Below are 24,264 nucleotides of genomic sequence, written 5' to 3'. Positions count from 1 at the left end.
CTACTTTATTGGACATTTTGATTTAAATCACATGAAAATTTGCTTTCCTAATTGGAAGACATGCTTTAGTTGGGCAGTGATAGTACACATTTAAAAAAATGAACTGACAAAATACAAGAAATAACCTTGCAAGTGCAAGGAGACATGGGTGTAAGGGCAGAGCAGGAAAGGAGCAAAGAAAGAAAAACTATGTTAGATTATAAATTTCTTCATGAAATTCTGTAGAGTAAAGCATTTTTCTGACTAATAGAAATTTGGGGCTGAATCCCACAATGTAATAATGTCTCAATTATATTTTAGTTACAGATACAGCAGTGAAATTTAAAATTTTTAGAGAAACCACCAATTTTGTTGTGAAAAGGCAATTAGGTATGATCTACATTTATAAGAAACCTAAAACTATATAGCATCTCATTTACCTACTGTGCCATCTTGCTAACCCAAGTCGTTGCATTTTAACTATTTTTCAACTGATATGTGGCATGTGACTTTTGATGTCACCCTTGAAAGTATATTCATTTCTAAAAATAAAAAAAATAGTGGTTGTTAAATGGTGGTGAACAATTAAGCCTATTACAATTCAGTGATAAGTTATTGTAGAACTATGGCAGAGAGGTCTGTAATGGGATATTATAAAATTTTGAACTTTGTATTTATTTTGACTAAGTCATTTTGGCTTAGTCATTTTATTCTATTTCTAGAAGTTTAATTTGGAAAAGTACTGCCTCATTTTTCTTTATAATATTACAGTATCAATCAAATTAGCAGCTGTGTTTCATTTGAAACTCACTCCAGTGTTAGGTTCTACAAAATAAAATACTTGGATTTAGCCTAAGGTATTACATATTCTATTCAATGTTTGACATATTCTCATGTAAGATATTTACTTGGATGAAAACTGAAAAATATATGTTAACCTTAATTTAATGACAGGAGTGATGCCTACTTATTAATTCTTCCTCAAGACTTTTACAATAATATGTAATAATTACATAGGAATCAGACTATAAATGTAATATTCATAATATACATAATACATAATATAGACATAATAGGTTTTTTCTTTAAGTAGTTTCAATTTTACTGGTGAAATAAGTCAATTTATTTAAGTTAATAGTTAATAAGAATGTGGCTGTATTGGGTACAATAGTTGGTATAATGAACTCTGAATCCAGCAAGCCAGAGATGTTCCTTTTCAGTAAGCTATTTCTGAAACTTTATAAATACATATATTAATTTTATTTAAATTAGAAACAATCTTATTTTACATATCAATCCCAGTTCCCTCTCCCTCCCATTGTCCCATACCCCCCAAGGACTCCCCATCCCATCCCTCATCCACCCCCCAGGGAGGGTGAAGCCTTCCATGAGGGAATCATCAAAATCTATCAAGTCATTTGGGTCAGGTTCTAGGCCCTCCCCGGTGTATCTAGGCTGAGGGAGTATCCCTCCTTGGGAATGGGCTCTGAAGTCTGTTCATCCACTAGGGATACATCCTGGTTCCACTGTCAGAGACCCTATAGACTGCCCACTACTCCTAGCTGACACCCACATTCAGGGAGCCTGGTTTAGTCCTATGTTGATTTCCCAGCTGTCAGACTGGGGTCCATGAGTTCCCACTTGAACAGCTCAGATGTTCCTGTGGGTTTTTCCAGCGTGGCCTTGACCTCTTTGTTCATCACTCCTCCCTCTATGAAACTGGATTCCACGAGTTTGGCTAAGTGTTTGGCTGTGGATCTCTGCTTTTGCTTCCATCAGCTTCTAGATGAAGGCTCTAGGATAGCATTTAAGGTAGTCATCATTCTCATTATAGGAGAAGGGCATTTAAGGTAGCCTCTCCATATTGCTTAGCTTCCTAGTTGGGGGTCATCCTTGTGGATCTCTGTATGATTCTCTAGTGCCAGATTTCTCTTTAAACCTATAGTGGCTCCCTCTATTGATGTGTGTCTTTTCTTGTTCTCGTATATTCCTCTCCCCACCCAATCTTCCTGATTCCCTCATGTTCTTCTCCTCCTCTTCTTCTCTGAAACTTTTTTTTTGAGACCCGGTCTCTTTGAGTATCCCTGATTGTCCTGGAACTCATTCTGTAGAGTATGCTGGTCTCAAACTCACAGAGATCAGCCTGCTTCTGCCTCCTGAGTGCTGGGAGTAAACATGTAAGCAAACACAGCCAAGCATTTCTGACACCTTTTTGATGAACCAACATGGTAGCAAGAAACAGTGTAACTATTTTCTTAAAATCAAAGTGTAAGACAGATTACAGATGTTTTCAAGAAAATTTTAAAATTTATTTGAGTCATACAGGGTATACATCTATCAGAATACTCATTTATCCAAAATATATTGTACTACATATTCTACATAATATTTTAAATCCACCTATAACTCCATGAATATATATATGGTTTATATAATAACATAATATAAAACATATATAATAATATATTATAAATATAATATTTTATATTTATATATTATGATCAGTCAAAATTTTCCTATGTTCTAAGGTGAAATTTTCGCATGTGTTATACTAGATTTTAAAATATATATTTTAAAGTCTTTGAGGGATTTATTAAATATGTGTGACATATTTTGATCATATTTCCCCTACTACTCCCTCTAATTCCTCTAAGAGCTACCTTCTTATCGTCTCTTGACTTAGTGTCTTCTTTTGTAATTTTATGTACTTGCCCAGTACAGTTTGTGTGGCTTATATACTCATGGGTGTGGTGCTATCATTTAGAACTTACTCCACCTACCAGAAGTCATACCCTTAAAGAAGAGTTGAGTCTGGGTCCCTCAGAAACATTTGATTGCTCATAGCTCCTTAGCTAGGGCTGGGAGATTATGAGCCGCCTGCCCACCCATACACACACCATCATGTTCTTGTTCAGGTCTTATTCAGGCAACCGTAGCTGCCTGTAAGTTAATGAGTACAATGGATTTGTAATACCTCAAAGACATTTTTCCAGTCTGGACTTTCTCTACTTCTCACTCCCTCAATCTGTCCTTACCTGCTTACCTACCTCCATAATGGTACCTGAGCCTTAGCAACAGGAGGTGTGATATAGATGTCCTATTTATGGCTGAGCAATCCACAAACACAGGCTCTCTGCACTTTGACCAGTTGTGGTTTCTATTTTTTCACTGAAAAAAGAAATTTCTCTGATAAGATCTTAAACTGTACTAATTTATGTATATATATGTATTAATTTATAGAGCAGTTTGGATTTATGTATGTTTGGCATAATAATAGTAATAGGTTCACCCTGGTGCTTATGAGCTCCCAAAATCTGAGTTCTTAGCTAAATTTATAGTTACCAGGCAGGGAATTGCTTATTCCAGGGGTATGGGGCTTAAATACATGAAAGTGATTGGTTATGTCCATAGTATTTGTAACATTGTTCAATTCAAGGACATACCTTGTCACAACATCTGTAATTGTTGTAGTTCACAAAGTTCACACCTGGGCTAGATTGTTGATGACTTTTCTCCCCAACAGCCTGAAAAACACCTCTAATATTATGAAAGATAGTCAGCAGGGAAGAAACTTCTTGGTCAATGCCAACTTGATTTTTTTCATGTCCGCGGGCCAAAGTGTTTGCTATCTTCAGCAACAGACATACATTGTCTTCAAGTTTTGGGGGACAAGCAAGAGTGATGACAACAGTCTGTATTGTTTTGGTGGTCTCCAGGACACCTTTGACCTACAACTGGGAAGTTGGCATCTTACAGCCACCACTCAGTTTTTTGTTTGTTTGTTTGTTTGGCAACCCTTGGTTTCTGGAAGAAGCATTATAACCTATGTAAGGTAGCATTCCAATTTAGTGTGTGTGTGTGTGTGTGTGTGTGTGTGTGTGTGTGTGTGTGTGTGTGACACTCAACTATTAAATAACAATCTTGTCTTTGACCCCAGTTCCTAGTCCAAGTCCAAGATCCTCATGCTATATTTTTATTATCTTTATTTTTCTATCCAACTTCTTTTTTTTTGTATTTTAATTCTGCTTTCCTTTTTTTATTTTTGAAATATAGTTACAACATTCCTCCTTTCCTTTTCCTTTGTCTAAAACCTGCCATATGTCCTTCCCTGCTTCCTTTCAAATTCATGGTCCCCATTTTCACTAGTTGCTATTGCTTATATATGTGTATTTATACATACAAATATATTTCTTTTTTTTTAATTTTATTTTCCAGTTTAAATTTAGATAAGAAACAAGGTTGCTTCACAAGTCAGTTCCAGGTCCCTCTCCCATTCCCTCCCTTCCTCCCGTGCCCTCCCCCCCCGTTATCCCCTCATTTCTCCAGGGAGGGTGAGGCCCTCCATGGGGGTGTGCATAGTGTGTCATTTCATATAGGGCAGGGCCTAGACCCTTCCCCAAGAGTTCAGGGTGAGAGTGCACCTCACATTGTTCTATGGGAGTCCAAAGTCCGTGTGTATACTTGGGATGGGTACTGATCTGCTGCCCAATGCTCAATAGATTCCCTAGGCCTCTTCACTGACACCCAGATTCAGGGGGTCTTGATCAGTCCCATGCTGGCTTCCCAGGCTAATGCCTGGGATTCAAGAGTTAACCTTTGTCTGGTCAGCTGTTTCCGGGGGTTAAACCAGCCCAGTCTTAATCCCTTTGATCATCAGTCCTCCCTCTCTGTTACTGGCTTTCTTGAGTTCAGCTCAGTACTTAACCAAGGGAGTCTGCCTCTTCTTCGATCAGCCACTAAATAAAGTTTCTGTTTCCCAGACTCTCTGGCCATAGGATTGTAGGCTGGCACTCCCCAGATCTATGTCTATCCAACTTCTTAAGTACATGAGTCTCTTCTGAAATCCAACCCTTCTGAATTACTAGGAAAAAGAGGGAAGAAAGAGCAATAAGGGAGGATGCCAGTTAAGACATGCAATTTTTTGCTATTTTTTGCAATGTGATGACATGTGTCATACTGGTCACATTCCAAAGATTGTTTGATTAGCAAAACCTTAGGAATATCTCAGCATCTGGTGAAAATAATTTTCTGTCAGAATAATGCAAGTTCTACTTCTGAGCAGTGAATAACTTTCCAGATGGAAGACGTTTTTCGATCACTTGGGTTGCATGCCTCCAGACGTATTCATGCCATTGCATTCACTGAAGCTGAAGGAAAATGAAGGAGTTTAGAGAAGTGCTGTAAGGAAGACATTCCTCACACTCGGACAAGTCCTATGACTCAGAGTCACTCGATGTCAGCGATGTTGCTCATGTCCTGCAGCCCTAGAACCTGAGTCTGGCATACTGTCAAAAGCATGTCTGTAGCCAAATCTCACCTGTATCTAGATCCATAGCCTCAAATCCAAGCTCTTTGTTGTTGCATGTATGTTTCCTCCTCTGTCCCCCATTATGTGTTTTAATAGGCAATGACAATACAAAAAGGAGCTATGCTACTCTCTGGCTAAGAATGTAATCAATAAATCTGGTTAAAGACAGATCCACAGACTGTCCGGGACTTCATGCTTGCTTTCATAAGCAGCAACAATTCAGACTGAGATTTTCAATCCCTTTGCATAGCAAACAGAAATCTCTTTTCAGAGTGCAGATGTTGACTTATTGCAATTTGCTATTGATATTGGTAATTTTAACATGTTAATATTAGTAAACTTTGTTGATACACACCATACTACAGGATGGAAAATACATCACTTCTCACTTTTCTTAAACTGTAAGTCTAGGACCTAGTACCTTAGCTTTTGGATAGTAACTTTCTTTATTCCCACATTTCTTTCCTTTTATTGAAAAAAATTTAATTGCACTATACTTTTCCCCTACTTCCCTTTCCTCCTCCCCACCCACTCCCAATGCACTCAGGATAGCTTCTCCTTTCCCCTTCCTAGGCAGTTTCATGTATGTCTCTCTTAGTGTCCAGTTATTATCTAGGTTCTCTGTGGTCATGGCCTACAGGCTGGTTGTTCTTTGTTTTCTGACTAATATCCACTTATGGGTGTGTATATATTATATTTATCTTTCTGGGTTTTAGTTACTCACTTGGGGTGATGTTCTCCAGTTCCATCCAATTACATGCAAATTTCAAGATGTCATTGTTTCTTTCCACTGAGTAGTATTACACTCTGTAAATGTGTACCACATTTTCTTTATCCACTCCACTTGGGGGACATCTAGGTCATTTCCAGGTTCTGGTTATTACAAATAATACTGCTATGAACATACCTGAGCAAATGTCCTTGTAGTGGGAGTATGCATCCCTTGGGTATATGCTTGCTCTTTTTTATCTTTTTTTAATTGAGGAGTGTTCCCATTGCTCTGTGTCTTCTGCAGCATGAGTTGTCACTTGTGGTATATTTTATAGATTTTGTTATTATTTTAATTTTAAATAGCTTGTTTTACATGTCAATCCCAGTTCCCTCTCTCCCTCCTCTCCTCCCACCCCCCCATCACCTCCCCCCAGCCTCCTACCCTATTGACATTTCCTTCCACATAGGGGATATCTAGAGTCTGTCATTTCACTCAGGGTAGGGTCCAGGCACTCTCCTAAGAGTCCAGGCTGAGAGAGCATCCATCTTTGTGTTATGGACACACGATGTCTGTTTGTATTCCAAGGATAAACACTGATCCACTGCTCAGGGCCCCATAGGTTGCCCAGGCCTCTCTTGAGGCAGATTGATTCCAATTTTTCTAAGAAACCCCTATACTGATTTTGAAAGTGGTTGTACAAGTTTGCACCCCACCAGGAACAGAATATTCCCCTTGTTCCACATCCTCTCTAGCGTAAGCTGTCATCAGAGTTTTTGACCTTGGCCATTCTGATAAGTGTAAAATGGTACCATAGAGTGGTTTTGATTTGCATTTCTCTAATGATTAAGGATGTTGAGCATTTCCTTAAGTGTCTTTCAGCCATTTGAGAGTCCTCTGTTGAGAATTCTCTGTAAGACCAAACAAGCCACTTTCTTTTTCAACTTGCATGCATTGAAAGCAAAGAGATAGCTTTCAATGCTCTTCTTATGTCTCTCATACATGTACATTAAAGGCATACTCTTATAAGCACATTTAACATTAATTACCTCTGTAGATGCCCATTTCTTAATCTTGCCCACACTGGGAACTAAAGTTCCATCATAATACATGTTGGAGTAACATAAGAGTCTACAGTAATATGGAAGCATGATGCCTCTCTTTGTGGCTTACCAGGTTCAATCAGAGAAGTGCTTACACCATATTCGTTGGCTCCTCCTGGTCTTTCAGCAACGATCAGAAATACCTTTGCATTTGAATCCAGATATGGACAGAAAGTTCCCATGAGATTAATGGGACATAGTCTTTCAAAAGAGAGTGAACAACTTCTCTCCAGAATTTCATGTCATATTTCAAAAATGTATATATTGAAAAAAATCTCCTTAGAATAATGTATCAAATCATTAATTTCTGTTCCTCAGAAAATACCCATCCTAATAAGACTTAATTCTGTGCTAAAATATTAATGCCAGTAAACAATCAGATTAAAGTTCTAGACTGAATTAAGCAGCAGTTTCTTTTTTCTTATGGTAAGAATTATTGAGTTATATATGATTAGTTCATAGGAAACCGATTATTATAAAATACTGTTTTTCCTGAATAACTTTTCCCTGAATACATTTGTACAACTTTATAAGTATATTTGTAAAATTTACTTACTAACTCTCATATATTTAAAATTTAATTTGATTTTAATTGAAGAACTGTTGGAATTTCTGAACCTCCAGGTACATAAAATATATGCTATTTATAATAACTTATATCAATGTTGAATAATAATTCTGAATTGTAGAAGTATATTAGCAAGCTGCTTTTAATGATCTCAATTTTTAAATAGAATATATTAGGTGATGTGATGTTTAACAGAAAACCAAGTTTGTTTTTTTAATTTATTTTTCATATACCAACCCCAGTTCCCCCTCCCTCCTTTTTTCCCACTCCCTCCACTGTCCCTCTTACCATCTGCTCCACAGAGAGGGTAAGGCCTCCCATAGGGAGTCTACTAAGTCTGCCCTATCATCTAATTGAGGCAGGACCAAGGCACCTCTCTGCCCCTACACCCCTGTGTCTAGGCTGGGCAAGGTATCTCTCCATATAGAATGGGCTGCACTAAGTCAGTTTGTGCATTAGTTTTAGGTCTTGAACCTACTGCCAGTGTCTTCATATCTTGTTCCAGTCACACTGTTGTCACCTATATTAAGGGAATCTAGTTTGGTCTTATACAGATTCCCCATTTGTCAAGCCTGAGTCAGTGATCTCTCACTAGCTCAGGTCAGCTGATTCTATATGTTTCCCCATCATTGTCTTGACTCCTTTGTTCATATTTTTACTTCTCCCTCACTTCGATTATACTCCAGGAATCTGGCCCATTGGTAAGTTGTGGATTTCTGCCTCTGCTTCCATCTGTTTCTGGAAGAGGATTCTAGCTTCTCTGGATTATGGGTTGTAGGCTGGGTATCTTTTGCTTTATGTCTGGTATCCACTTATGAGTAAGTAAATACTATATTTGTCTTTCTGGTTTGGGTTACCTCATTCAGGATGTTTTTTTTCCTTAGTTCTGCCCATTTGCCTGTGGAAACTTTGTTTAGAAACTTTGTTGAACTCATGACACTTAAGTTTTTAGAGGAGAATCTTTGAACTCTCAATAGTATGGCCCATAAACTGCATCTGTTACCTGCATATGCAGAACACAGGGACATGCTATTTATTTAAAATGAGTGACATGGTAAGTTCATATCATTTTACTTGCTTTTTTTGTAGTTTGTCTTCCTTTTCTTTAAGGAACTTATGTTTAAGAGAATTTATGTGTTTCCATCTTCTGAAATATAATGAAAGAGGATTTCCAGGTATTTGGATCTAATGATTCATGTTAACTTTTTCATCAAATCATGCATATTGAGGAACATAGCGTTTATACAGGATTCACGGATCTTCAAGTAAGGCAGCTAGCGGGAAAGAAAAGCATAAGGAAAGGTGAACTCGAGCTAGGCTTGTACAGAGTGTTGCTGACCCTGTCATTTCTTGTAGTTAAGCAACACTGAGGAGCCTTGATGTAAAAGGAACGCATGTTAGTTAGAATGGGAACTACAACTAAATATCCAGAAAAGACACCAGCACATGCTAAAGTGGTCTGAAAATCTCAAGCTGGATGGAGATGAAATTTCAAACTTTTTCCCTGATAAGTTAGTGTCAAATTCAACTTTTTCAGTTGGAAGATAGTAGGCTTACTTTAAGAACTACCTGGAAAATTGTTTTTCTTCTTCTTCATCATTATCATCATCATTATTATTAAAATAAACACTCCTCGGTATTCCTGATAAAGGTAAATATAAATGAAGTATTAGTTTTAAACATACTGTGGGGTGTAACACAGCCACTTTGTAAGTTAAGCCTTTTTCTGTTGTTCTTCTGTTCAGTAATTGGTTGCCAGCACCCCTTTTAACCCACCTTAAAGGGCAGGCAGAAATTCATGTTTTTGTTCATCAGTCCATCCTTCTGAAAATCGTTCGATATTACAGCCATTTGCAAGGAGAAAAAGCAGAGGGAACAAGAGCCCCAGCTAGGCTGTAGCAAGGTTAGAAGAACAGGTGAGGTTGCCTGCCACACACTGGGGCTTCATCTTCTTCAGCAATTGAATGGAGCTATCAAGTTAATTAGGGCAGGACTCTGTTCTGTGTGACCTTTATTATATCTGTGCCTCTCTAGCTCGTGTGGTGTGAAGCTATGGGAAAGTCTTCCCAGCTGTTTGACACGAACTGGGAAAATAGAAGCATTGATACAGTCTGAAGCTTTTTGCAGCAATGAGGCGCGGCCGAGGCAGGCTAGGATATTGGAATGTTTCTTTTGTCTTTGTGCCCTCCCCCGCCCCTCCTCCATTTTCCCTCATGATCAGGTGTTAAAAAGTTGCCAGGGGAGGACTGGGGTGTTGGGGTGAGCGGGTGAGGGTTAGAGCAGAAGGAGTTACATGGCAGAATTCCCACGAATGCTGGCGAAGGATGAAAAAGATAAAGAAATCTTGTTTTTTCTCTCTGGACCAGAGGATTCTCTGCATGACTTCCCCACTGTTGGGGCAATGAGCTTTCAGGCTGTGATTTTATTAACGATTCATATGGAGATGGAGGGCAGTGGAGGAGCAGATTCTCACATAAACTTGGTCTGTCCGTGAATGCCCTTCTCTGTTTGCCCTGACCCTGAATGGCTTAAGACACTGCCTGTGAGGCCAGTGTGCCAGACACAAAGAAAGAGATGAAAAGCAAGCACATTCCAGGAGTCTGCACAAAGGGACCCAGCAGTTTCTAGCCCTCTCCCCAGAGAGGGTGTTATCTGTATGCGGCCAAAAACATCTGAAATGTTTATTTGTGTACCTTCGGTTTTAAAGTCCGTGTGCAGTTCCTTAAGCAACCATCTATCAAGTTGATTTGCTGCGTTTTAAGTTTTGTTTTTCTGAGCATGCTGAAACTGGATATTTTATGAGGGTGCATTTTCTAAAGTTAAGCTTCAGGGGAATGGCCTCAAATTTTCTTTATTTGGTCTCTGGGTAGTTAAGTTACCTTGCCAAGTGTGCCCTTTCTCACTTTAGCAGAGGGCCAGAAAACATTTTAAAGCCGGGTTAGACTTGGAGATACATCTTGACACTGAGGCTCTAAGTCTTGTGAGAGAATTAATGCATATATGAAACCGATGTGCGTTCCCAGGCTTGGACATCAACATTGCCATGCTCATGAACACAGAGCCAAGTGTTACATTAGGAGGAAAAGAATGGAAGAAGCAAGCAGAGATAAAAGCTCCAGTGAGATAAAAGAGCCGAGGAAACTAGAAACTTATCACATGCTCAGCTGTAATCCTGCTCACTGTATCCAGTAGCATGCATGTCAAGATAAAGGATAGTTTCCAAGCTTTCTCTGTGTGACCTAATGTATGCTAGACTTATTGTTGGGCAAACATGTAGTCCGGAATGACAATGTCTTTAGGGTTAGGGGCTGAAAACTGTATATGCTTCAAGATGTTCCTTCATTGAGTTATGTGTTTCCACAGATGCGCAAACATTAGAAACTTCAAATACACAGACTCTTGAGTTTCGTGTGTATTAAGCTGTTCAAGGTGCTTCAAACTTTTATGGTTCATTATTGAAATAGCCAGTTAAGGAATCCAGGCAAATGCCATTCATTATGATGGGTTTTGTTCCTTTCACTTTATGGTGGCTTTATTTCCATGAAATTAACTGTTGTACTTAGGCTAATTGCCAGTAATTGGAACAAAAGCACTTCATTGTTTCCCTATAGCATGATACTAATTAGGATCTTTGCAGTATTGGCTCAATCATGTTCTGTATTTTACCTTCTATATTGAGTCAGTGGCAGAGAATATTGAATGCATCTTTTAAAGAAATCCATAAGATAAAATGCTTCTATTAATAATTAAGCAAGTCTTTTAAGCAGTCTGTCACAAATTAATTTTAAAATATTGACATTAAAGAAAGCCTTTGTTGGAAGTTTTGTTGATTTTCTCAAATATTAATTGATTTTCCTGATTTGAGTGAAATCCTACTAAAATTACTTTTAAGACATCATAATTCCAAATCTCCACCTTGTGTTTATATGCATTTCCATTATTCTGTTTGGGTAAATAATGTGGATGTTAGGATTGCAAGTGTTTTGTGAGATATGAGAGGGTTAAAAGTAGGTATCTGATTTAATGATAAGGAAATGGATTATCTTAAAATATGACTAACCCTGCCTCTTACTTTTCTACTTGTATTCCCTGTATTTCCCATATAAAAATAGATTTGAAACACTGTATTTCATGCAAAATATATCCAAATAGTCTTAAGCAGTAAATTTGACTTTGTATATTTGTTTTCCCCCTAGAAAAGTATGACAAATAACTTTAAAAGAGGACTTTTCGATAAGAGGAAATGGAAAGTATTCAGAAATTTGAAGAGAGATTTAACGCCAGTTGGAGACTTTATTCCAACAGCCTATATGCTATTGGAGCTATGACAGATAGTGGTGTTTTACTTCATAAGACAGTTTTTCTCATCTGAGTCCCTTGCGAGTTATGTCAGAGAAGTTTCCTAACACTTTGAAAAGTAGTCTTCTTGCAGAGTTTCCTTTTTCTGAGAGACATTTTTACCAATCAAGTGCCAATTTACAGTTCACAACCCACTCGGTTTGTTTCCAATGCATCCATAATGTATAACTTGAAACTGTTTCTCAGCCATCACAGAGAAAAGATTTTACAAAGCGATTAGGAAAATAATTGCCTATTAAAAGGTGAAGATTGCTTGGAGCAGCACGAAAATGAACTTTGAAATTGAAAGCATGCATTGTTAGCCTGGATCATACGCAGCAAATCTGAAATTAGTGAAAACGCATGAAATACACATCTTGGCAAGAGTAATTGTTGGAGTTTTCTAAAGCTGTCAGCCCATTTGCTTTATTTTCTTTTCCCGTTAAAGAAAAACTTCAGATGGAAAGCTTCACCTTTTGCATAGAGTTGAAATGTTTTATTATTGTAGGATTGTTCTAAACTGTACAAAACCAGAACAATTCAATAGTTTCCAGGGTGGGAGGGGGAAAGCAAATGGGAATCTTTCTATCGTTGGTGAATGCCCACAGCAAAGCAAAACTAAGTATAAAAATCTATAGTCACTGCCTCCAGAAAGGGATCTTTTGATTTCAACAGTCGCTTGAATAGCCATTCAGGCTCTTTTGTAGCAAGTTGCAATAAGAACACATCTAAATGGAGTACAAAACTTAAGACATAAACTATGTTTGGTTGTGGCATCTCAATAGGTTACCCATAGGACCAAACAAAAGTTATTTGCCTCTCTGTCTTTCTTAGGTTCCTGTGCCCTAGAGAATTAATTTCTCCAAGTAAAATCCAGCCTTCTCATTACTCTTTTTCTTGGAGCAAATATGATAATTTTTTGTTTATTTGTTTATCTTGTAATTTGTTACAAATTTATAGAATATGCTAAATGAACAAATATGAAAAGGCCCCCTAGTTTCAAGAGGGATAAGATATAAAAATTTGAGAGGAAAAATCTCCTATTCAACCAGTCATATCAGAGATTCCAGTGAGAACAATAAGATAAAGTTTGTTTTCTTGGCTACTTTAATCATTCTCACAAAATAAAAGAATAGAAGCATGAATTTGGTAAAAGTATGGACCACATGGATGGACATCTGAATCCCACAGGAGTAAGAACATATCCAAGGCTGTTTTTCATATAATCTTTCTTGATAAGCATGCAGACACCTCTGGAACTACCACGAGTCTCAGCCAGTATATTTGACCATATTGGCCCCTGAAGGCTTTTATAATTATAATCAGTTTCTTCATCATCCCACACACTGCCAGCACCCCTAATTAGTCATAGTATCATTTTTCAAATTAAGATTAATCTTACATGAAATAAAAGCAACAGTATCAGCCACCTCTAAAGCAGTAGTGATGGTCTTATTTGGGTCCACACTTGCTCAGACCAGCATGACATTCTTAGGGTATCACCTTCCCAAGTGGACAGTGGGTACACATTCAGAGGAATATTTCCAATACCAAGACCCCCAAACTCTGGTGTCATTCTGATATCTACAAACAGCCTCTCCTTCATACTGCTAAATAGATTATCTACCAACTCAAACCAGGAGTAATCAGCAAACCAAACCCGACCAGAGGTAGTACTTATGTCCTTTTTCCAATTTAGATTTTGTTTATACTTCACAAATGAGTTCCACATTCTGTAAAAGTTGTCTTATTTCAGGATTAAGCTCCTGCAGGCCACGAAAAAAACAAAACAAAACAAAACAAAACAGGGCGTTGGGCAATGGCTTCACTATAAAGGATGAACAATAATAAAATAGTGTGACAATCTTAAGGTACTTGAGTGTTTATGTATGTTACAAAAAGTACACATTTTTGCATCTTAGAAGATGTAAGTGAGTTTACCTTGGAAATACTTATGCTATTCCTCTTATTAAGATACCTACATTTCAAAACACATATTGTATAGGGCAATATTACAGTTCACAATTTGAGCTAGTTTACATGATATCAAATTCAGGCCTTGGCAAGTAAAATGCAGATTAAACATGTTCTTTAATGCATGTCTCATGTCTCAGTTTGTTGAACAGCCGCTAACACCTGCTTTAGTTGGCCAATGCCTGCAGATGAGACCAAATTTTTTGAAGAATTATCTACTAATATATTTCACTTTCAGCTGAAACTATATAATAATGTTATGCAGGGTGTGCCCCACCCATACAGTCACCACTGTTGTATTCTCTTTCAGGAGAAAAATAGATACAGTCTTTCCTTAAGGGTAAAGGTTGCCTATCCCTATAGCAAGTTTACTCTATTTCATAAATAGTGTGTTATACTCTTATACACATATACACAGGTCCAATATCCTTTATTCTCTTAGAGTTTGTCATAACTTAAAGTACACTTGATTACAACATCCACTAAAGCATATACTTTGTGGATGAGACTAAATTATGTGCTTAATATTTTGAGTTGTGTTAACTGTTTTTTTTTGTTGGTGACTATTTGAATTATAAGCTTATATGTTCTAGAATACAGAAGTAATTTGGACTAATTGGTTGTATTGCAAGTTTACTTGTCATCTAAGAGAAAAGTCTTCTCTTAGTTTTCATAGCAAAAAGAGTGAATAAGATTTTAAACTCCAATCTAAGTAGAAAATACATTCATGCTCTATAGCAGACTTACCTTAGAAATTACACTATAAACTATTTGTGGTGAGATATGAAATATGTAATTTTCATATTCAAGACATCAACTTCGAATTTCAAAAGTGAAGTTACAATTAGCATTAACAGTGATTTACATTGTTAGTTAACATGATATTTATACATAAATTATGTATATTATCTCTGTAGGTATGAATTATCCTATGACTGGTTACATTTTAATGTAAAGCACTTTATATGGACAGGGAAATTATCTAGATATACTTTAATTTCACAACAATACAGAGAAAATGTATCAGAATGAAGAAAAATAATGTATTTTGAAAAATTACATTCATAGGTTTTGTTTTCATTTGGAATGCAAACTTTTTTTTTACCACAAATAACTTATAATCAGCTCAAGATGTAGAGTGTTTAATGAATTATTATGCCCTATAGCCTGGAGCATGACCACAATATAAACTGTAAAGACATATAAACACCAAAGCTGGGCCTGTGACTTTTAGTTAACACAGTCAGTTAACATAGAAGGTTCTTAACGTTGCTTTTTACATGGACAGTTTTGTTCTTCTGTTAACATCTTTCTGTGATCGATTCCTGGCCAAGACAGTATTCATCGGGAGGAGGCTGAGAGCATAGCAATGTCAACATCAGCTTTAACAGGGTGGTAGGGTTATCAATAATGCATTGGGAATCGCAGGAACCTTGAGCATAAGCATAGCACAGCTGCCCTGTGTTAAGGCACTTATTGTAACACTTTCGGGTTTGAGTGAAGTGTCATCACAGCTATGTTTGAACCAGTCGCTGCTGCAGTCTCAAGGAACACTGGAGACATAGGGAGAGCTGCTGGGCTCCCAGCTGAGACATGCCATTGGAGAATGCTCTTTGGGAGTGAGAATGCATCTATGAAATTGCTTTTTAAGGAAGACAGTTTTGTACTTGTTAATAATCTTTGGTCCCCATGTCTACTTTCTAATATTTGTAACTTTTTGTTTGGTTCTGTTTTCCTGACAAGTTTCTTCATATCGTCACAGCTTGTCTGCAGCAGGGCTCAGGTTCTTCACATGGTCACGGTGGTGACTGAGAGTAATGGAGAGGGGGGATAAGTGAGCCTGGAAATGCAAAGCTGTCTCTTGTTACATTTTATCGATCTCATTCTGGTGTCATTCAATTAAGACAGAAATGTGATGGATAGTCGCACAGATTCCTAGGTTGCCCTCCATCCATTGCAGATAAAGCCTTTGTGTTTTATTTTTGGTGGGAGGAATAGAGAAAGGGCATGGACATGAGGGAGAAATCAAAACTGCTATGTGATCTGAATTACAAATCAATGCCTCTGTAGGGATGTTCCAAATGTCAAACATGCCATATTTATCTTTTCACACACACAGCGTATTTCTGTTGATGTATTGCTGACTAGAATGTAAGGGACGTTTATTTTACTAATTTTCTAAGAACCAAGATGATTTAGAAATAAACCAAATTAAAAAAAAGAGAGACCTGACTTAATCTTATGACATTTATTAAAGCTGGTGAAAATGAGGAAATTATTCTTTTTCATGGTCTCGTGAACCATCACTTGCCTTTCATGAAACAGAATTTAGAGGTAGTAACATGAAAATAATGGGTAGTGTGTTTTTATTACTTATAAATAAATCATTTTATGATTCCTCTTTTACAAGGTATGCTATCTTGAGTAAAATGTTAAGATTCTGACAGGGTGTGTTGTGGCAATCCCTGTTGGTGTCATGTTCCAGCTTAGCTGTATATCACCTATTTTAACTGCTGGTGATATAGTGAGATTGACAGGAACCATGGACATGGGAAGCTATAAAATTAGCAACTCATGTAAGCAAAGTGGGTTTTTAAAAAAGACATTAGAATAATTACTGTAAACAGCTATCATCAAAGCAAGAAATGCTAAGCAAACCCTCTTGATTCTCCCAAAGCAATATAGTTTAAAACAGCATTCCTGGTTTTCCAATTAAGGCTCTGGCTACTGGTAATTAATTTAAACTGAAAGGCAGTGGGATATCAGATAATAAGCATGAGTCATAGTATTAGAACAATGTGTTAGCATCCTACTTTTTCTCCATTCTCAGCCTTTAACTTGGGAAACCACACACATGTTCTATTTTAACCTGCAATTGTTTATCTAAAAATCAATAAGCACTATTACTGTTAGAATAATTCAGCAAAAAATACGTAGATTCCTGCTGCATGTCTGTTCTATGTATTTGTGTATGGGGGCATCAAACACTTTCTGCTTCATCCTGAATCCCCCTTTATGGCTTTGACACTGAGTAATTTGGTTCTGTGTTAATAAGTTTGTGCAGTCATTTGTGAAAGGGATGTATACAAAGAAAAATAATGCATTTGGGACCTACTGCTGTGAGTGAAAGAATTTTCAGCTTCCACAATTCAGAAGCTAATTTATCAATCTTTATCAAGAAAATTTCAAGAATTTCCTAAAAGTCAGTCCTAACATTTTGTTTGTAAAATAATCTGTGTGTATTTAGGTCATAATCAGAATTTGTCAACTGAGTTTGAACTACCTCATTTGTAATAAATTAAAGATTGGCTTTGGGAATAAATTCAATTATTCAGTTATATGAAGCATTTCGCCTAATATTTTGCCTATATGTCTTCCCTTGGCTAACAATATAACTAAAGATAAGGTATTTTATTGTTTTGTTTGCAGTCATCAAAAAGTATAATATATGTTTGGTTATCCACTTGAATTACTTACTTTTGTATTCAGCCAGTTTGATTCTGACCTTCAAGCATAGCTCGAATTCTATAGGACTGACTTATGACAGATAGACTTGAAATTATGAAAATCAGGGTGGAATTATTTTGACAAATTTTATAGGGACTAGATTAAAAAAAACAGAAACAAGACCATTTTGCTTGCCACAGTCACTGAAGAAAAATAATTTATATGTTTCTGACCAACTTGAAATGTAGAATTCATCCTTTGACTCATTTCTTCCATGTTAAATTCTTTCCAATCAAAAGTGTTTATCTACAGGAAAAACTCTCTAGTTCACATTAATCCACAGTGGTATCTACATTTTGTTGGAATCCAAGTGTTCTAGGACTCTTGAAAATACCCACAAAAGTGTATTTGGTCATTTATTCAAAAGTGATTAAAAAATCCTTAGGAATCAACTCTCACAAATTCACCCTGATGTGGCATCCCAAATTGAGAAGAGGAAGAGGAGGAAGAAGAGGAGGAAGAGGAAGATTACTTCAGACAAGTGGGCATCAATATATGTTCAGTGGTCAAATTCATTTCTTCTCAGTAGAGCAGGGAATCTTGAAGCACATATTAGTGTTTGGCCCTTACGAATTATAACATCAAAGTAAATATTACATATATGAATTTCAATAAATGCTTATAGTTGTCACCCAAACCTCCAGTCAAGTAGATGCTGCCTTCTATTTAACTCCTGAGAAGTTTCCTTTAAATGCACTTTAAATGATTTTTCACTTTTTTGGTATGTAGATTCCTACTATTTCTAATTAAAATAAATCATATAGTTCACTACAAGTAGCTAAATATAACTAAATAATAATAGGATTTCCAAACAGACAGTTTAATATCAATCTTGTCACTGGTAGTTAGAGATATATGTTCCAGTGCTGTATTTTCCATTGTCTGCTGCTATAACAAAATATCTGAGGCTACAGTATTTGTGTTAAAAAGAAATAGGCATGTTGTATTGATGGTTTGTGAGGATGAAAGCTTAAGATCAGGTGGGCCAGGTGGGAGGCTTCTCATGGGGACTTTCTGACAGTATTGATGACCTGGCCTGCTGGTGTAAGCATGTGTGAAAAGGAGATCAAAGTCTCGTGGATGGAAAGGAAGCATGTGTCCGTCAGAAGCAAGGCTTGATATTTTTGAAGCAAAACTTTGGGAGCTAAATGAGCTGTCAGGATTTGAATATGAAATGCTTTCTGGCATTTTCACATGTTCTAGTATTTTTATCCTTAGCTGTGGTCTTTTCGGAGGATATTATAGAACCTAAGGAAGTGAGTATAGAGAGATGAGGTGAATCATTATTAGGGCTAACTTTGGGCAGTATAGCTTACCTTATTTCTGGTCCGAGCTCCTGGCTTCTTGTGTGTTGACAAGTTGACAAAACCAATGCTATAAGTTCCAACCACCATGTCTTCCCCAGCATGATGGACAGATATTCCCAATACATGTTATTCAGAATATTTATCTCTTAAGTTGTTTCTCTTGGGCGTGTTTTCATATCAGTGAGAAAGTAACTAACATTTTAAGTCCCTCCAAACTACACTGATCTCTTCAGACAGTGTTGGCATTTTGTCTTAAATCTACCAAGTCTCACCTGTTAAGGCTTCTACAACACTACCACACTAGAGACCAGAATTACAGCTTGTGGATTTAGATGGACGATCTTCATTAGAGAAATGATCCTTATTGAAAAAATGCACAGTGTTCCAACTATGGTAAATCCATTTTGTTCATTTGTTTCTTGATTCCTCAAGTCATAGTTCACCTATGAGCTATCAGTGAGATTTTTCTCAGCTTAAACTTTTAGAGGCCCAAAGTCCAATAATGGATAGTTATAGTGATTATATCTCTGATGAGTCCATCACTGCAATGACACCTGTGAAAATAGAGATGGTAGGAATGAAACCTGCATCTAGAGAGGAGTCTACCCAAAATCTTGTTGCTACTACTCTTTTAGGTATCAACACATGAAACACAACAGAGTACATTAAAAACTCAAACTATATATACCCAAGTCATAATACTTTGTAGAATTTCAAATGAAATATGAATTTGGTTTAAATTTTCTGTATTATTTTCTCTAGCAATAGCCATGTGCAATTTCACAGATATATGACAAAAGTCCCCAAATAGTTATACTGTTTTAAAATCTTTCTGAATTTTGAAGACTGACTTCTCCTTGTTTTCAATCAGCAAAACTAAGCAAAGGTCTTTCTCTGAGCATTATGCTCAGACAAATCTGGTCTGAGTACACAGAAGGTACTCCCTTTTCCATTGAGTAGCTGACAATCCCTAAGTGCAGAAAGGGCATAAAAATAGAACTGAGAATTGAAGCAAATTTTAGGTGCTAAAGAAATGAGGCAGAGGATGTCATCTGCAGCACTTCAGGATCAGGGCCCAGAGCAACCAAGGCAGCATTTTTTAATAATCCTGAATGAAATTTAGAGACAGGTAAAGTCACAAAGAAAATGTCCCAGAGAAGTCTTTAGATGTATTTCAAACCTTACAGTTCTCTCATTATAGGAGAATATTCATTATAAATGTAAAACTTGATTGACTCTATTAAACATTGCCTTCAGACATCATAAAGCATTCATTGTACCTTTATTTTCTGTTACAGTTAAATTCTAGTTTGTTAATCAAATAAATTTTGTATATACATTTATGTATAGTAGAACAATAAACACCGAAAATACTTTGTATGACATGTTAGGTGAATGCAAATATATGGGCATCACTTTTTGTATTTGTATATTTCTATGTTTCTATCAATCTGCAAAATTTATAGTTATTTATGGACTGAGATGTTGTGGACAGCAAAGAAGTTAGGAACTATCAAATGGCACAAGAAAAACTAACTTTGTTAAGTACGACACACCATGATTCCTGCTTGACTGCTTCTAAGAATCTATTGTCTTCTAAGTGTTCATCTCACTACAAAGCTTCTACTGGTGTGCCAAATATAACATATAAAATCCAGGTGTGGCCTTGGATTTCACTCTTCCAGGATTTGCATCCTTCCAAACACCACATCATTGCTAACTGGACTTTCAGTTTGATCCTGGTTAGCCATTTCCCCTTACGCCAAATAATCTCTCTTCCCTTTGAGCCACCGTGTAATTCTGTTTGCTACTTTTGCAATTCTGATCTAATTTTCTCTATAAAGAGTTTGTCTTCATCCAAGAAGCCTTAGCTATTTTTCAAAAGTACACACTAGGTGAAACGTTTATCAGATCCTCATTAGAAAAATATTTCTACTCCTGACTCTTCAGTCTTGAATCGTTAAGATAAAACTTCAGCCTGTTTTCTGTTTTCATCTCATGCCACCCCCTTACATATGTCCTACTATGCTGATGTTATTCGTTATGTTTGCATGTTACTGTGATATGCACCATCACCCAAAGCAAAGTGTTCATTTGTTTTTTATGTCCTGGTCACAGTTCGTCATTGAGGGAAGCCAAGGCTGAAACCTATGGAGAAATGACATTGGATTCTTTTCCATGGTTCCTTAGGTTTGTTTTTATATGCAACCTGGGCAGGCTTGCCTGTCCAAGGGTGACACAACCCATAGTGTGCTGGGTCATCCAATACCAATTGCTAATCAAGAAAATACCTGAATAGACTAGCCTACAAGCCAATCTGATGGAGTGATTTTCTCAACTGAGGTTCCCTGTTCCCAGATGATTCCCGCTTATGTCAAGCTGAGAGGAAACCAACCAAAACACTGGTGTGGTGTCTGTTTTACATCAACTTGGCATAAGCTAAAGTCATCTGAAAGGAGGGAATCATAACTGGGTTTTTTTTTCTGTTTTTGGTTTTTCAAGACAGGGTTTCTCTGTTTAGCTTTGGAGCCTATACTGGCACTAGCTCTGTAGAACACTCTGGTCTCAAACTCCCAGAGATCCGCCTGCCTCTGTCTCCTGAGTGCTGGAATTAAAGGCATGTGACACCAAGGCCTGTTTTTTCTTAATTACTGGTTAATTTGGGAGGGCTCAGACTACTGTGGCTAGTGCTGTCCCTGGGCTGGTGGTCCTGGGTGCTATAAGAATGCAGACTTAGTAAGCCTTGAGGAGAAACCACAAGGATCACTCTTCCAAGGCCTATGCTTTGGTTCCTGCCTCCAGGTGACCCTGCTTGCGCTGCTTTCCTGACTTCCTTTGTGAGGAACAGTAATATGGAAGCATAAGCCAACTAACCCTTTCCTCCCACCTTACTTTGGTTGCCGTGTTTCATCACAATAGGAACCCTCGCTGAGACAAGAAGCTTCTGTAATATGCCTTAGTCCATGCTTTAGCGCTTTACACTTGTTTTGCATCACAGTACAAGAGTTTATTTCTCTTTTGTTTACGTGGGTTTATGTCCCCTTTCCCGAATAGCGTAATTTCAAAGACATCTTTCACCTTGTGCGTCTCTAGAAGTTGTCTGAATGCTATAAAGACGTATTTCAAAAGTATTTATTGAATAAATTTATTAAGAGTAGAATGTAGCTTAGAAAGCAGTCTGAGGGAGACTGCCCTATAGCCAAGAGAACTTATCATTAGACAACTGAATTTCTTATCCTTTTATATAATATTTTGGTAATTATTTGAGAATTTATTTTGATCAAATTTACCCCTTCTCTCACCTCTTCTCAGTCTGAACCCTACCTGAACGCCCAACTGACTTCCTGTTCTCTCTTCTAAAAAAAGAGAGGTTGGACCTGCCCTGGATCATGGTTGGCTTATCAGAGTCAAACCCTGAAAGAAAATTGACCTTCTCTCCTAAGGGCTAGAATTATCAATAACTCCTTAGCTAGGGGTGTGACTTCACGTCCTTCTCACCACCTGGCTGGGATTTTTGTCTAGACTGATGTTGTGCTGGTCTTGTGTGTGCTGTCATTACCATTGTGATTTCACATATCCAAGTACCATGTTGTGTCCAAAAAAAGCAGGGTTTCCTTATAATTAATCACTCTTTTGCCTCTTATAATATAGTCTCTTCCCTGTCCCAAGTGATCTCTGAGGCTTCCAAGTAGAGGTGTGGTGTCCTTGTTCTATTTAGGGCTGAGTGCCCTCCAATCCTTTATTCCCTGCTTGTTGTTTATTGTCAACTACTGCAAGAAGAAGCTTCTCTGATGATATTGTAGTGATGTTTTGATTAATTGTATGATGATAATCATACTAGTCTAGTTAATATTGTTTCTTTTGTATCAACATGAAAATAAATTATCATTCTAATTTATGGAGAGGGTTAAAAGTGATGGCTACATAATCATAATGGTCTGCCAATAGAAATATCTGCAAATACTATGACCATCCCCAGTAACAGTGGCCCTAACCACAATAATCTAGTGTCCAAACTCCATCAAAGAAAAAAATAAAAACACCCACTTTTAATTCATGATTAAAGACTTCAGAAAAAATAATCTTGAATATCCATCCTTGGAAAATGGAGTAAGTGACATAGCTTAATAGTTTAAACTCATGTAATAAAACAACACAAATAGACAAAAGAATCAAAGTCTTTCATTGGAACAGAAATTGACTGGATAACCCAACACTGTTTTCTATTATTTCTTGGGAGAAGAAATAATTCATGGAAATTTTTAATGTTCTTGTGGGAGGACACACTTAAATGACAATTGCATTCGATCACCAAAATTCGATCTAAGAGAGCAGGTTTTAATATTCCAAAGGTTTTCTATATAGTATATTAAAGTTCACTGACTAGATGAATCCTCTCTTGCATTTGTGTGGACTATGAAAAGCTTCTTTGTCCTCTTCCCAGATGAAGTACCCTCGTGGTCATAGTTGGGTTTCTATATCTCCTTGTATTTCAACTGTTGGAGCCTGGAACCTGTATGGTTCAGATTTACTCACCTATATGACTCATCTCATTTTTACAAACTACCATTTGCAATCATAAGCAGACTTCATACAAGCTGATGGACAAGCAACTACATGCAGACAGATGCCCTGTAAATACTAAGAAACACATTGAAGGCAAAATTGGAGTCTAAATAACAGAAATGTAGGACTGAAAAGCTTGGCTATAGCTTTCTTCAGCTGATGTTGAATGATATACAGAGTGAAAATCCATGTGCTCTTTACAACTGATGGGGGGCACCTTATCTAATGGATAAGCTAATGATTTAGAAAAGTTGTTGCTTAGTAAGGATAGCATGGGAAAGGGAGAGATGAGCAGGAACTGAGTTAGAATAATGCAAGCTGAGTGTCACTTATCTGGAACGCTTGGGATTACAAGTATTTCAGGTTTTTTATTTTTCATATTTGGGAAGATGTATGTATACATAATGGATTATTTTTGTATTTAGACACATGTGAACATAAATTCATATATACATCTCATATTTATATTTTAAGGTAACTTTATAAAATATTTACAGTAGTTTTACATTTGACAGAGTCTCACCATTTGGCAATTTGAGTTTGTGACATCATATCACCCTGAAAGTTTTAGATTAGTTTATTCATAAAGCACATTTTTCTGTGTAAATACTTGTTGTTGTTTGAGAATTTCATATTTGAATATAATGCATTTTGATGAAATTCACTCCCTAAATACATGTCTTGTTTCCACTTTCTCATCTATGTTCCCTGTGCTTTACTTCCAAATTCATGGGATTTTAAAACCCACAAAGTCCATTTAGTATTCCCTATATTCATGAGTGCAGGACCATCTACCTCATAGATTATAGAAGCACATATGCAACAGTTTTTGACCTTTAGTAGCAAGACCTGAAAGCCCACTATTAGCTTACAGATCATTATAACACAGAGTGCGGTAAAATGTA

The 24,264-nt window shown here is 37.0% G+C and overlaps 1 long non-coding RNA gene across 2 annotated transcripts in view; it reads left to right on the top strand.

Moving 5' to 3' along the window:
* The window catches only part of LOC110340560, a 261,177-nt gene that overhangs the window by 50,498 nt on the left and 186,415 nt on the right, over positions 1–24,264 (top strand). The gene's annotated exons all lie outside the window — the stretch shown is intronic.

The sequence above is a fragment of the Mesocricetus auratus genome, unplaced genomic scaffold (assembly GCF_017639785.1).
Source record: "Mesocricetus auratus isolate SY011 unplaced genomic scaffold, BCM_Maur_2.0 Super-Scaffold_100008, whole genome shotgun sequence".
Classification (NCBI taxonomy): Eukaryota; Metazoa; Chordata; class Mammalia; order Rodentia; family Cricetidae; genus Mesocricetus; species Mesocricetus auratus.
This window is presented reverse-complemented; position numbering and strand designations above follow the sequence as displayed.